Source organism: Toxorhynchites rutilus, chromosome 2 (assembly GCF_029784135.1).
Source record: "Toxorhynchites rutilus septentrionalis strain SRP chromosome 2, ASM2978413v1, whole genome shotgun sequence".
NCBI lineage: Eukaryota > Metazoa > Arthropoda > Insecta > Diptera > Culicidae > Toxorhynchites > Toxorhynchites rutilus.
The window spans coordinates 107,170,232-107,183,332 of record NC_073745.1 but is presented as its reverse complement, the minus strand read 5'-3'; the positions used below and the strand labels follow the sequence as shown (position 1 = coordinate 107,183,332).

At 36.0% G+C, this 13,101-nt stretch overlaps 1 protein-coding gene and 2 non-coding genes across 3 annotated transcripts in view; 2 read left to right on the top strand and 1 right to left on the bottom strand.

Moving 5' to 3' along the window:
* LOC129771833 (matrix metalloproteinase-2-like) overlaps positions 1–13,101 on the top strand; it is a 179,299-nt gene that overhangs the window by 88,336 nt on the left and 77,862 nt on the right. The window lies entirely within an intron of this gene.
* Positions 626–707, top strand: Trnas-cga (transfer RNA serine (anticodon CGA)). Its single transcript has one exon. It is a non-coding gene; the product is annotated as a tRNA-Ser (tRNA).
* Trnas-cga (transfer RNA serine (anticodon CGA)) lies at positions 2,559–2,640 on the bottom strand. The gene has a single exon. It is a non-coding gene; the product is annotated as a tRNA-Ser (tRNA).

Genomic DNA, 13,101 nt, shown 5'->3' with positions numbered 1-13,101 from the left:
AAATAACGGGATTTCCGAAAAGTTCTTTCTAGGGTATATTCTTGAATGCCTAAACTCCAGAAATGTAAAGAAAAAAAATGCTTTTTTTCAAATTTCTAGATTAGAATACTGCCTTAAGGCAAAGTTCTGTTTGCCTACAGAAGAGGAACTATTCAATGCAAAAAAACTGTAAATTTGATAATATCCTATTCCCAGCAAAATTTGTAAAGATGTAATGATTTGTAATGAAATATATAATTAAATATTTTTAAATTGTAGATATTTTATACTAAAAATTAACCTTCTGATGTAGTTACTTGCTGCAACATTTGCAGCCAGTACTTACAATATTGACAATCAAAAACGAAAGGGCCATGTAGATATCTCTGCAGTAAAAGATCTCACATAAGAGTTCTATGAATCAATTGAAGGTTGAATGATTAAGCTAATTAGATTTCTCTTCGGTTTGGTTACAACAATGTTGAACAGAAGCTTTAAAAATTCTAAAATTGTGGATTTGAAATAATGTATATTTCACCTCCAGGTGTTCATTTATAACGAAGTTACAGTCTATCAAAAATAACTAAAAAAATAAAAGTCGAAGTTGTACGTTGCCCCCTCTATTTTATTTGGTTGAATGTACATTGCAGTCGTGGCCGAGTGGTTAAGGCGTCTGACTCGAAATCAGATTCCCTCTGGGAGCGTAGGTTCGAATCCTACCGGCTGCGAGACTTTTTAAATTGCTGTGAACAGGGCCCGAAATCTTCGAGGACGAAAAATGAAAATCAACTCTCCTCTCAGCAGCTTCGCTTCGACTGGGATAGCTTCGGCATTGGCCGTCAACATAATTTGAATTGACTAAAAATGAATTGACGAGCGTTGAGAGTGAGGATGACTGATGAAACTATTCTGGTGGTCAATGATTATTCTAATTCACGTGACTAATTAATACAAATCTGCCTCTCCATTCAACCTGACTTCAATCCACACAACTACTCCCCCTGACTGATCTGCCTCTCCATTCAACCTGACTCCAATCCACACAACTACTCCCCCTGACTTGAATCTCGTTACCCGCGTACACAATCTTATTTTTACGTCCATAACTTGATTCCCGATGCAAAAAAGTATTTACTACTGATTTACTTTCGCGTGTGAGTGAAAGCTCTGCAGTGAGAGAATTGTTCAATGGTTTGTTCAAAAAAATATTTATCATAATAGGTGCGTAGAAATATTACCAATCGGTTGATGCAAACATCTCTGCGATCTGTCAAAATATGTACCACGCGTAGGGTAACACGGGGTAATTTGGACATACGGGGTGATTTGGACCACCCCATTATCTCAAAAAGTACGGCTCAACATGGATTTTTTATAATGTCATCTTCTTTTATTGATGAACCGTATGTAACTAACGTAAAAAAACTTTGGTAAAATTCGACAGGTGGAAGGAAATGGTAGCATGAACACATCTAGCAATTTGGTTGTCAAAAAATGTGAATTTTCCGATCGTGGTTTTAAGGTTTTTCCCGCTGATTAAACAAACTTTTCGTGTATTGCACAGTAAAGTTCTGTTCGCCTACAGAAGAGGAACAATTTGATGCAGCGAAACTGTAAGTTTGATATCAATAAATGAAATTAATTGCATTTTTATTTTTGCATGTTGTGTGGGGTGACATGGACACGTTTTTGTGGGGTGAATTGGTCCTACAGATTTGAGGTTTTTCGTTGGTTTAATTGATTCCAGATGCCGTTGAATTACAAAAAGAGGATGGGCAGACAACGTTGGAAGAAGGAAGAGCTTCAAAGAGCAACACAGGCCATCAAGAACAGATTTTCTTTGACCAAGCATTGAAAGTGTTCGAAAATGCTCGAACAACAGTGAAAAAATCCATGCAGAATTCGAGATGGTCTCAATCCAATTCTTCTGCTCTGGAATCTGGCTTAGATACCTGGTATCGATCCCAGAACACTGTTACTGGTTGTAACATTATTCCAAAATACTTTACATAAACATAAGTATGTTTTTTTCGATGAAACACACACTGGACCAAATCACCCCGCATCAAATTTTAATGTCCAAAAATCATCTCTTTTATTTTATGATATATTTGGTAGTTTAAGGCTTCATATAATGAATAAACATTATTGATTGAGAGAAAACAAGTGTAGCTTAGTATACAATGGGACATTTTTTAATTAGACCGTATTGGTTTGGAAATATTAGGCGATTTGCTCAGGTGATCCAAATTCCTTTTCCCCTAAATGAAAAAAACGATATGTCCCATTGTACAGCAGGAAAACAAAAGGAGATCGAACGATGATCAAATTCAGAATCATCAGAGTTTTAATAATTTTCTTGGGGGAACTTTTTTGTAGGTGGTCACTATCCACCGCTTAAAAAAGTTTTTTTAAAATAATTTTATAAACTACTGGGGACGTTTTGTAAGATTTTTCATGCGATGTTTTTGTGCTATCCTTATCTCCCCCGTACAAACACAGTTGTACCTGTAGTTATTTTTCCAGTAACGAACAAATGATTTCTATTTCATATTGATATACCTACAAAAGGAAAGACTCGCAGCCGGTAGGATTCGAACCTACGCTCCCAGAGGGAATCTGATTTCGAGTCAGACGCCTTAACCACTCGGCCACGACTGCACGTTGAATCTGATTACAAGTAAGATAAAACAATCGACAAAAAATCCAGTACGAACAGCTTCAAAAACAATTGACGAATTTCATGCCATCTCGACTGTCAATGACCATAATCGTCTCAGATTGCAGTGAAACGTTGGGGGTGTAAAGACATTAGTCATTCAAGCAACTTTGCATGTTGAAAGGGTCAAAGTTTTTTTTCTTCAGTTTTTACAAAAATTTAAAAAAAATAAAAGACAAACTAAATTTTGGTCAAAGAGTGAAATATAGCAAAAAAATTAACAAAAGTTTAGAATTAGTTTTATTTGTTTTCAAAGAAAACATTAAATAGTTGTAATTAGAAAATTATTATAATATACACGGGTAATTATTATAATAGGTAGGTGCCAATCTTCGATGTATGGATGACTTGTTGATTATTATATAGATCATTCATATTTTTTTGAAATTGAAAATTAAATTTTAGAAAAAAAAAATAATTTAATTTTTTTAAATATTTGTGTCCAGTGTAATTTTTTCTCTTCCATATTTTTCAATGAAAATTTGAACAACTTCTTACATTTCCTTCATTGACCAAAATTTCCTGTGTCTTATAGGTTTTGAGTATTTTTTTTTAATTTAAGAAAACAAAAATTATTTTTCTTTTTTTCAAAAAGTAGGGGTAGTGGGGGCAAACTGCTCACCTGCTTGTTTGGTAGTATAACTATTGACTATAGATGCCGTATTGATAGTCACCTTATGTTTGAAGAATTCAATGACTTTCGAGTCACCCTGTACTTCAGTAGAGCTGTCGCATGTCAAAATATAAATAAAAACAGAGATTGCTCTCTCGATAGCCATTAGGCCGTAGTTCTGTGCGCATGGTATCTAAGGAATTTCTCGTGAAATTTAGTTAGTTCAATCTGATGTATTGGACAAATCATCAATTTAGACGACTGTTCACATATTCTAGGAGAGGTGAACAAATATTTTGTTTAATCTCAGCGATTAATTAGCATATTTAGAAATTACTTTGATGTTTGGGAGCAAAGTAGTCATAGGTGAATAACGACTTACAATGTTCTGTTCACTAATGCTGATATACCGCATCACATTCTGCCCTTGAAAAGGATCCTTCTGTGGCTTGGACCCTGGATAAATATGCCACTCCAACTAAACCAAGCCTCATTATGCGGAACTTTATGTGTTTCTTACTACGTTTTTGTATGCATGAGAAAATTTGAATTGGTACTCTAGGTGAATAGGCCAAGCTTATTTCATACATGTACCTACTATATCAAATATAATTTGAACAAATTTGGACGAAAAAAAACCCATGAATCTATCCCATTTAGCTTGATATGTAAGAGTGACCACTTTGCCCCCACTAGGTGACACCTTTACCTCCAAGCAAAAAAAAAGTTCGTTTTTTCACCGTTTCTTCTGATGATGAAAAGTGTACTATTTTGAATTTTTATAGTAAAAGCCGTTTGCTACCTTGAACAACAATGAGTTGAACTATAATATTCTTCGAGAAATGGGGATTGAAGCGGTATGTGGACGCTGGAAATGGGTATATTCCTTAGGGTGACCACTATGCCCCCATTTCCCTTACTCTAATTTTTATTAGGTTTTCAAGTATGCAAATTTGCTTACACCCACAACAACGTTACTGCAATCTGAGATGGTGCTACCAACTCCTAAGACGAGCTGGCATGAAAATTGTTTATTATTTCGATAACCTTTATGAAGATGACAACGAAATAAACTGTTATGGAGAAAAGACACCAAATTGTTATTGAATTTTTACGAGAATTATTTTGTTATCCGGAATAATCTTCATAAATTGATTTGTTCATTTAACGAGGTTTTTTTTCGTATGTCGTTGAATGCGATGTTACTGAGAATATCGTTCGTCGTTGGTTGAAATTATTTATGAAATGCAAAAATTTTCCATCTATATATATATATATATATATATATATATATATATATATATATATATATATATATATATATATATATATATATAAATGGATTTCTGTCTGTCTGTCTGATTCTTATGGATTCGGAAACTACTGAACCGATCAACATGAAAATTGGTATGTAGGGGTTTTTGGGGCCGGGGAAGGTTTTCGTGATATTTTGAGACCCCTCCCCCCTCTCTAAGGGGGGGCTGCCATACAAATTAAACAAAAATTCCTATATTACTCGGGAATTAATCAAGCAAATGAAACAATGATTCTATGGTGGTTAGACTCTCCACCCCCTCTTTAAGGGGGCTGCCATACAAATGAAATACTAACTTCTGCATTACTCGAGAGTTCTCCAAGCAAATGAAACCAATTAATCAAGTAAATGAAACCAAATTAGGCATATGGATGTTTTAGGGTACAATAAATGTTTCTATGGTGGTTAGACTCTCCACACCCCTCTCTAAGGGGGGGCTGCCATACAAATGAAGCTCATGTTTCTGCATTACTCGAGAATTAATCAAGCAAATGGAACCAAATTTTGCATGTGGAGGTTTTAGGGTGCAATAAATGATTCTATGGTGGTTAGATACTCCTCCCCCTCTCTTAGGTGAGGCTGCCATAGAAATTAAACACAAATTTCTGCATAACTCGAGAATTTATCAAGCAAATAAAACACAAATTTAGCATGTGGAGATTTTAGAGTGCAATAAATGTTTTTACGGTGGTAAGACACTCCACCCCCTCTCTAAAGGGGAGCTGCCATACAAATGAATAACAAATTTCTGCATGATTCGAAAACTAATCAAGCAAATGGAGACAAATTTGTCATGTGGAGGTTTTAGGGTGCAATAAATGTTTCTATAATGGTATGACACTTTTTCTGGAATGGTCCCATAAAGGGTCCCATAAAAATATTACACATATTTCAACCGAAAATATTCCAACCAAACATGACAATTGCAAATTTTCGGAAAACTCTGAAGAAAAAAGGGAAAATTCGGAAAATTAAATTATACCATATGGTCTACAATTATATAGTGACAAGGGCTGTTAGTCCATTTGATGTTTGCGATAGCGAAATTGATCTTTGTTCGAAACTGGAAATGGATTTTAATGTGATGAAACGCACTCCTATATCTTCTTCTATCTAAACCAAAAAAAAAAAGGATCGTCGGATGTGTTGATAAGAGCAGAACTCAAGGAAGGAATTTAACGATTTAGGGCTGTCTTTATTCTATCATATTTTCTGTATGAAGCATTTATTCCATGTAACGGAGAAACATGTTATTTGTAAATGGTTGAGAAATCTTGAACGAGAATTGTGCCTGAAAATAATCTGATATTATAATGATGAGTTTTATTAGAAATACTAGGAATTTTATAGTAAAAGGTAAATTCAACGGGGTCGATTAGAAGATCAATCAATGCACAGTTCTGCGATTGGACCCATGAACTTGCTCATAGTAAGAAAACGTGGATGTTTGAAGGTATTCATAACAAAACACAAATTTTGGTTTGCCGGGTCAGCTAGTTTTGTATATAAATTTAGTTGAGAAAATCCAGATCAGACAAAACAATGATCATCAATAATATACATTCAGTTAAAGCGAATCAGACTTTGAACGCAATTATCCAATTACTCCAATTATTGAATTGTTCCAACTGTTGAAAACTGGAAGCATCTACATTTTCTTATATTAGGTGAGGGAAAAAGTAATCCATTATTTTTAGCTGAAATTCAAAACTATTTTTAATATTCGTTGGATTATTCGATTTGGGTCAAATATACACCGTTTTGTTGGAAAATTTGTTGCCATTCCGAAGGTAGCTTGCTAATGTCTCTATCATAGAGGTATTGGTCCTAATTAGCGAAAAACCATAGCAATGGATTTTTACTTCTCTTGCTCCCCATTTCTTATCACTCTGTAAATCGTCCAATGCAAGAAAAAGGTGATAATCGTTTAGTGCCAGATCCGAACTATATGGTGGATGCCATAAAACATCCCAATCAAGCTCTCGGGATTGTGTGGCCTTGCGTTGTCCTGATGGAACGCCTCTTCTGTTGGCGTTTCAATCGCTAGCTTCAAACGGTCCATTTGTTGACAGTAGAGATCATAATTTTTGTATTGTAATTTTAAAAAAATTGAAAAAATTATTTTTTTTTTTTTAAATAAATTAAATTGCACTTATTTTACTGTTGCAGTATTGGCACCATGAACATCAATCACAATTTCAGCGGCCTAGCTTGGCTAAAATGTTCCGAATTTTCTTTTTGTTGACCTCCATTGCTAACATCCTGTAACTCATAACCAAATTGTTATTGAATTTTTACAAGAATCTTGTAAAAATGTTGCCACATTAAAATCTGTACCAGAGGGGTAAAAAAATCTTACTCATCTGTACTTTTTTTCCAAAAATCTGTGTCGTCGAAAATATTCGTTGTAGAGAAAAAAACAATTTATTAGCATTAAAAAAACACTCATTTATTTACTACAAATAGTACATTTACTTTTGCAAGTCATTCGTGTGTTTGATGGTGCTTATACATAGTTTTTTTTTAATCTAGATTGCATACCATCATTTTCTGAAATTGTCGAGCTGCCACCACGATGTTTGACCAAATCCTTTGATTCCAATATAGCGTTCATCGTATCGTTGCTGAGCCGATTTCAAAGCTTATTTTTGTTCTGATCATATTCAGAAAAAAAACGCTCGACAGTTGCCTAGTAGTGAGGCATAGTAAGAACGTTACAAACAAGGCATCGTAGCGTCGAAAAGGCGAGCGAATTCTTTTTTAGCATCCGATTCTTATCAAACAACCCTGCACATGCTCGTTTTCTGAAATTGTGATTTCCTTACGAAGTAATTTCATCTTTAAACTACAGAATGAATTCTTCACATCTTGTACATTCCCATTGTAGAATCCTTGAAACGCTTCTATACAACGTTAATGCTAGTCAAATTGGAAAAGTTTCTGGGATTTTATATTGCCGTAGAGTTGAACGTCGGATAATCAAGATCGAATCTTTTTTTCATTTGTTTGACCAGCTCCACGAAAAAAACTGCGACAAATATCCTTTGAAAAGATCTGCCTTCATATTTAATAGCATTGGACATTGAAACAACGTAAGATTACTCGCAGATATAAGTGAGAATGATCAAATAAAAATATTTCAGCTCTTCATGTAGCATCGTGAATTCAGGATTTTCAGCCTGGAACAAACGATTCAAGCCAAACATACGTCGCACCGTCCGAAGCGAATCCTTTCAAACGATCCTTGTAAGGAATTTCGTCCTTATGAAACTGATCAATCTTTGCATTGTAAATACTTTTATGATCAGCAGCACCAAGTGATACCGCGGCGTAAAAGTCGTCATGTACCTCAACGCAACGTTTGTTCAAATGTAAGAAATTTCACAAATGGAAAAAAATCTGTACCAATCTGTACTTTTTGACGAAAATCTGTATCTGTACCAAAAATAACGTAAAAATCTGTACCATTCCAGATAAATAACACTGAATCATAACTCACAACTGAATGGAACAAACAAAAAGCAACAAAAGTTTTTTTAGTGTGAAATGTCACCTTTACAACAAGTCTAAACTTGAAATTGTATGATCGGTATTACGCGAGATATTGATCACTGAAGCCAGCCAACGAGAAAATAATGGATAACTATATACATTTGTTTTTGCTACATACAAATCGGGCGTTTATATCGTGATACAGATGCCGTACTCATTCGGATGCGAGTATAATAGAGTTAAAATTTGCTATTTTCATTCTTTTAAGGAACTTCGTAGCCGGAGGGTTACGCGCCCGCTTCGAACGTTCGTGGTTTCAGTCCCAGGGACCCTCCTTCGATAGATCTTCTGATTGGCTTTTTCAAGACTAGAAACCAATGAGCTTTGAAGTTTCGTTATAAACAGAATCTATTAATTATTCTTATTCTAGTCTCGCTGCAGCCAGCGAGTATGCAGTCAACATCCTTGAAACTAAGAATTATTTTTTAACGATGATGAAAGTGATTTATTTGTTTATTTGTTCTGAACGTTCCGAACATTCCGGACGATCCAAAAATAGTTATCAATGTTAGTTGATATTACGAAGGAAATTTGTTCGGCGGTTATTTTAAATGTTATCGAGCAAAAGTGTGAATGAAAAATTTGTGATATGATGTTTCTGTGACAAGAAAACAATTTTTGTGTGGAATAATTCACATTTCTCGTAATATTTGTAGGTTTAATTTTCAAATCAAAAACAAACGTCCTTATGAACTCCATCTATATATATAAAAATGGAGTGATGTCTGTCTGTCTGTCTGATTCTTATAGACTCGGAAACTACTGAACCGATCGACATGAAAATTGGTATGTAGGGGTTTTTGGGGCCGGGGAAGTTTTTCGTGATATTTTGACAGTCCTTCCCCCACTCAAAGGGGGGGGGCTGCCATACAAATGAAACAAAAATTTCTGTATTACTCGAGAATTAATCAAGCAAATGAAACCAAATTTGGCATGTGGAGGTTTTAGGATGCAATACATGTTTCTATGGTGATAAGATACTCCTTCCCCCTCTCTTAGAGGGGGCTGCCATACAAATGAAACACAATTTTTTGCATTACTCGGAAATTAATCAATCAAACGAAACCAAAGTTGGCATGTGAAAGTTTTAGGGTGCAATAAATGTTTCTATGATGGTTAGACAGTCCTTCCCCCACTCAAAGGGGGGGCTGCCATACAAATGAAACACAAATTTCTGCATTACTCGAGAATTAATCAAGCAAATGAAACCAAATTTGGCATGTGGAGGTTTTAGGATGCAATAAATGTTTCCATGGTGTTAAGATACTCCTTCCCCCTCTCTTAGAGGGGGCTGCCGTACAAATGAAACACAAATTTTTGCATTACCCGAGAATTAATCAAGGAAATTAAACCAAATTAGGCATATGGAAACTTTAGGGTGCAATGAATGTTTCTATGGTGGTTAGATACCCCTCCCCCCTCTCTTAGGGGTGGCTGCCATACAAATAAAACACAAATTTCTGCATTACTCGAGAATTAATCAAGTAAATGGGCGGGACGAAGTTTGCCGGGTTAGCTAGTTTATTAATAAAAACTACCACCTTTGGATTTCTACTTATTCCGGAAAATGTAATCAGATTCTATGGGAGATCGATTCTGTTCTTACGTAAGCATACAAAATTGGGCTCAGGAATGGATTGCGGTTAACCAAGAAATTCTTGAAATGGATGAACGATGGTTGTAGTGTCAGATGAAGCAGACATCAGATAAATATTTTCGTTCCATGAATAAGTGAGTTTGTTTTAGTTCCATATACTCAATATAACACGAATGAAACATGCATCACATTCTATAATGGTTGTTTCCACAACTGAGACTAGCTTCAAGCGAAAAAAATTAGAACTGCCAAAAAATTTCAGTCAAGAAATGAATATTTGATTTGAATTAAATTATAGCTGAAGCTATTCAGCGATATTAGGTTGATGTGAATGAAAAAACGCTTCTGTACGCACTTTGAATAATGGCGAAACATTCAAGCGACCATACTCAGTCATGTATCAAATATATAGAATTTTAGTGGCATTAATTAACGGAACACTTGTTCGAGTTCCGCCCCGTCAGCACAAACACCTAATTAATATCGCAAAATCGAATTTGCTTTCCTGCTACCCATGTCGGGCCAATTAAATTACCATCGGTAGCAGCATAAGACCTTTCCGGCGCCACAAACCATTCGGTACTCAAAAACTGCACATGACTGTGACGCCTGTTGTCCCAATTGCCGGGGGTCCGTGGCAAGGAGGTGTCACTTTCCAGATTCACCTATAGAACTCGCCACCACCATCAACATCACCACGGATGGAGCCAGAGCACAGTGAAATGAGCCATGGAGTGAGACACCCGATTCAATAACTCCAATTGATCAATTTCCTGTTTTTGATTACTGTTATAACATATTAATAAAAATAATAATAATTCTGTGGCCGGACTGAATGAGCTGCGTTGCCCGGTACCAGAGGACGTCATCGAGTTCCTGGAAAAGAGGGGAGAGATAGTGTTAGTAAACGAGCGCGCACTTATGTCTTATCGCGTTTTTGTTTATTGAGAAAGGCTCTCCAATCAATACCACGGATCATGGCCACTGGCCACCTTTCGGTGTGTGGTCCGCGGCAAGGCAACGAACGGCGGTGACATAATCGGGGCAATGTTCGTCCTCCTGTGAGCTGATAAGTTTGGGAGGAAGGAAGCGGTGAAAAATATTGCATTTTTAATAATCAATCAAATGTTTGTCGTTTCAATATCGACTCATCATTCAATTATGGCACGTGAAATGAAACAGAATAGCAGGGGTGCAATCAGGGTTATAATTTCGATGTGGAATTAGATGGAAAATCACCATTCATGAGAATAAAACTATAAATTCAAACATAAAAATATGGTTGACAAATTGATTCCCCAAAAACTTGGGAAAAGTCAATATAGTTCAACTCTGCGACCCCCACAAACCCAACAACATCAATTCGGAACCGCAGTTTGGCAGCACGAGTGGTGGATCCAATTGATGCGTTTCCTTCCTGTTGCGCCTCCACACCCGTGTAGCACTTCACCGCTAGCCAATTCCGGCGCCAACAAACGCACATCATCCCATCCTCCTCTCTTGGTACCCTTGATTCCCCGCCAAAAGTACCAGTTCGGGTAGTGAGTTTTGATTAATCATTCATTCAAAACTCGTTGCGTCCGTTGCAAATCATAAAAACCGATGTCCTCTCCAGGCCAGGAAGATCCAATATTACGTAGGTCTATCGGACACCCACACAGTTCGTGTGTGTGAAATCAGCGAACAACAACTGACATCAACAGTCAACCGAATAGGTGGAGTGTGGAAAAAAGTGTAAGCGGATAAAGCCGAAGGGTTCATATGACGAACACGGAGCAACACAAAAAAACAAAAGTTTTATGACACAAATAAATACGAAGCTGAAAAATAATATTGGATGATGAATTATTCGTGCAAATATTTGTTTCCATATTCTTTTTTATCAGTGACTACTATGGATTGGGGCAAGGCTTTCGAACTTGGCGGCCCGTAAGCTGCGACAATACCAGATTGACCCATTTCTTGCTAGTGGTTGCGAATTGGAGAGCATATGTTCTCTCCTTGCTAATTCATAGGTAGACTAATTCGTATTTAATAACTATACGACAGTAATACGACAGTGGAAATACACTTCACAAATTATATAATTTAGGTTGTCGGTACGGTCGAAAACAAAATTAAAATATTAGGTTTGGGAAAAAGTAATCCATTATATTTGCTCGAAATTCAAACATTTTTTTAATATGCTTAGGTTTGTCTCATGAGCGATGCTACGACTACTAACATGCCGGTCGACTTCTTTCTGTGATTTTATCGACATTTCCGATGCCGGGCCTGCCTGTGCGAGGTACTTCTTTAACCTCAAAAATTACTGAACGGAATCGACGAAATCTAAATTGCAAGTGATTAGCTATTACAGTATCGACGTCATAAACGCCATTTACAATATCAGCGCCCTGCCTTGCATTTTCACATTCATTAAAGATGTTAAATTTGCCGAATTTCCTCTTTGTTGACTTCCATTGATAACACCCTGTAACTCACAACTGAATGGAACAAATAAAAACCGCAAAAGATTTTTGTAGTGTGAAATGTCATCTTTACAACGAGCATAAATTTGAAATGGTTTGATCGATACTATACGAGATATCGAACACTACAGTCATCTACCGAGAAAATAATGATTTTTTTACCAACCTAATATTTTTGTTGTTTCTTTAAATCTGTGCGAGCTTTCCAGAGAGAGTACTCAATATTTATATTCAGCCATTCCATGCCAAACCGATGTAGTGGTTCTCAGATTTTCATCAAAAATGGTAATTTTGTTCTTTATCGCAATACATTAGACCCGTATTTATTTATTTTTTTTATAAGGACCCCATTTCCATTTTAGGGTGGTCCGAAAAATCAATCTTTCTCATTTTTTCCCAAAAATGACTTTTAAAATTTCATAACCTTTGAACCACTGGTTTAGATAATCGACATATCAAATAGGTGACTCATCCATCAGTGGTTTTTAGAAACTGCAAAGCAATGAGAACACTTCAAGAATTTGACCGCTTTCATAGATGTTCCTCAATGATCCTGTAGAACTTACCAAACCGATTAAAATTTGTCAACAGATCCCAATCCTTTATCTTGGAATGGTTGATGTATGGAGAACCATTTTACTTTGTTTTAGCTTAACAGATATGACAATAAAAGCGCTAAAATTGAATAAAACACATAAAGGGCCTGGCCGGGTAAGGAAGTAAAAAGTGCCCCCAAACCGAATCACTAGCTGTATGGCAAATATTGTATAGGATATTAAATAAGAAATTTTGGCTGTTTTTTTGAACTCCTATGTGACTTAACATAGGATCTATAGTGAAAAACGTACTTTTTCG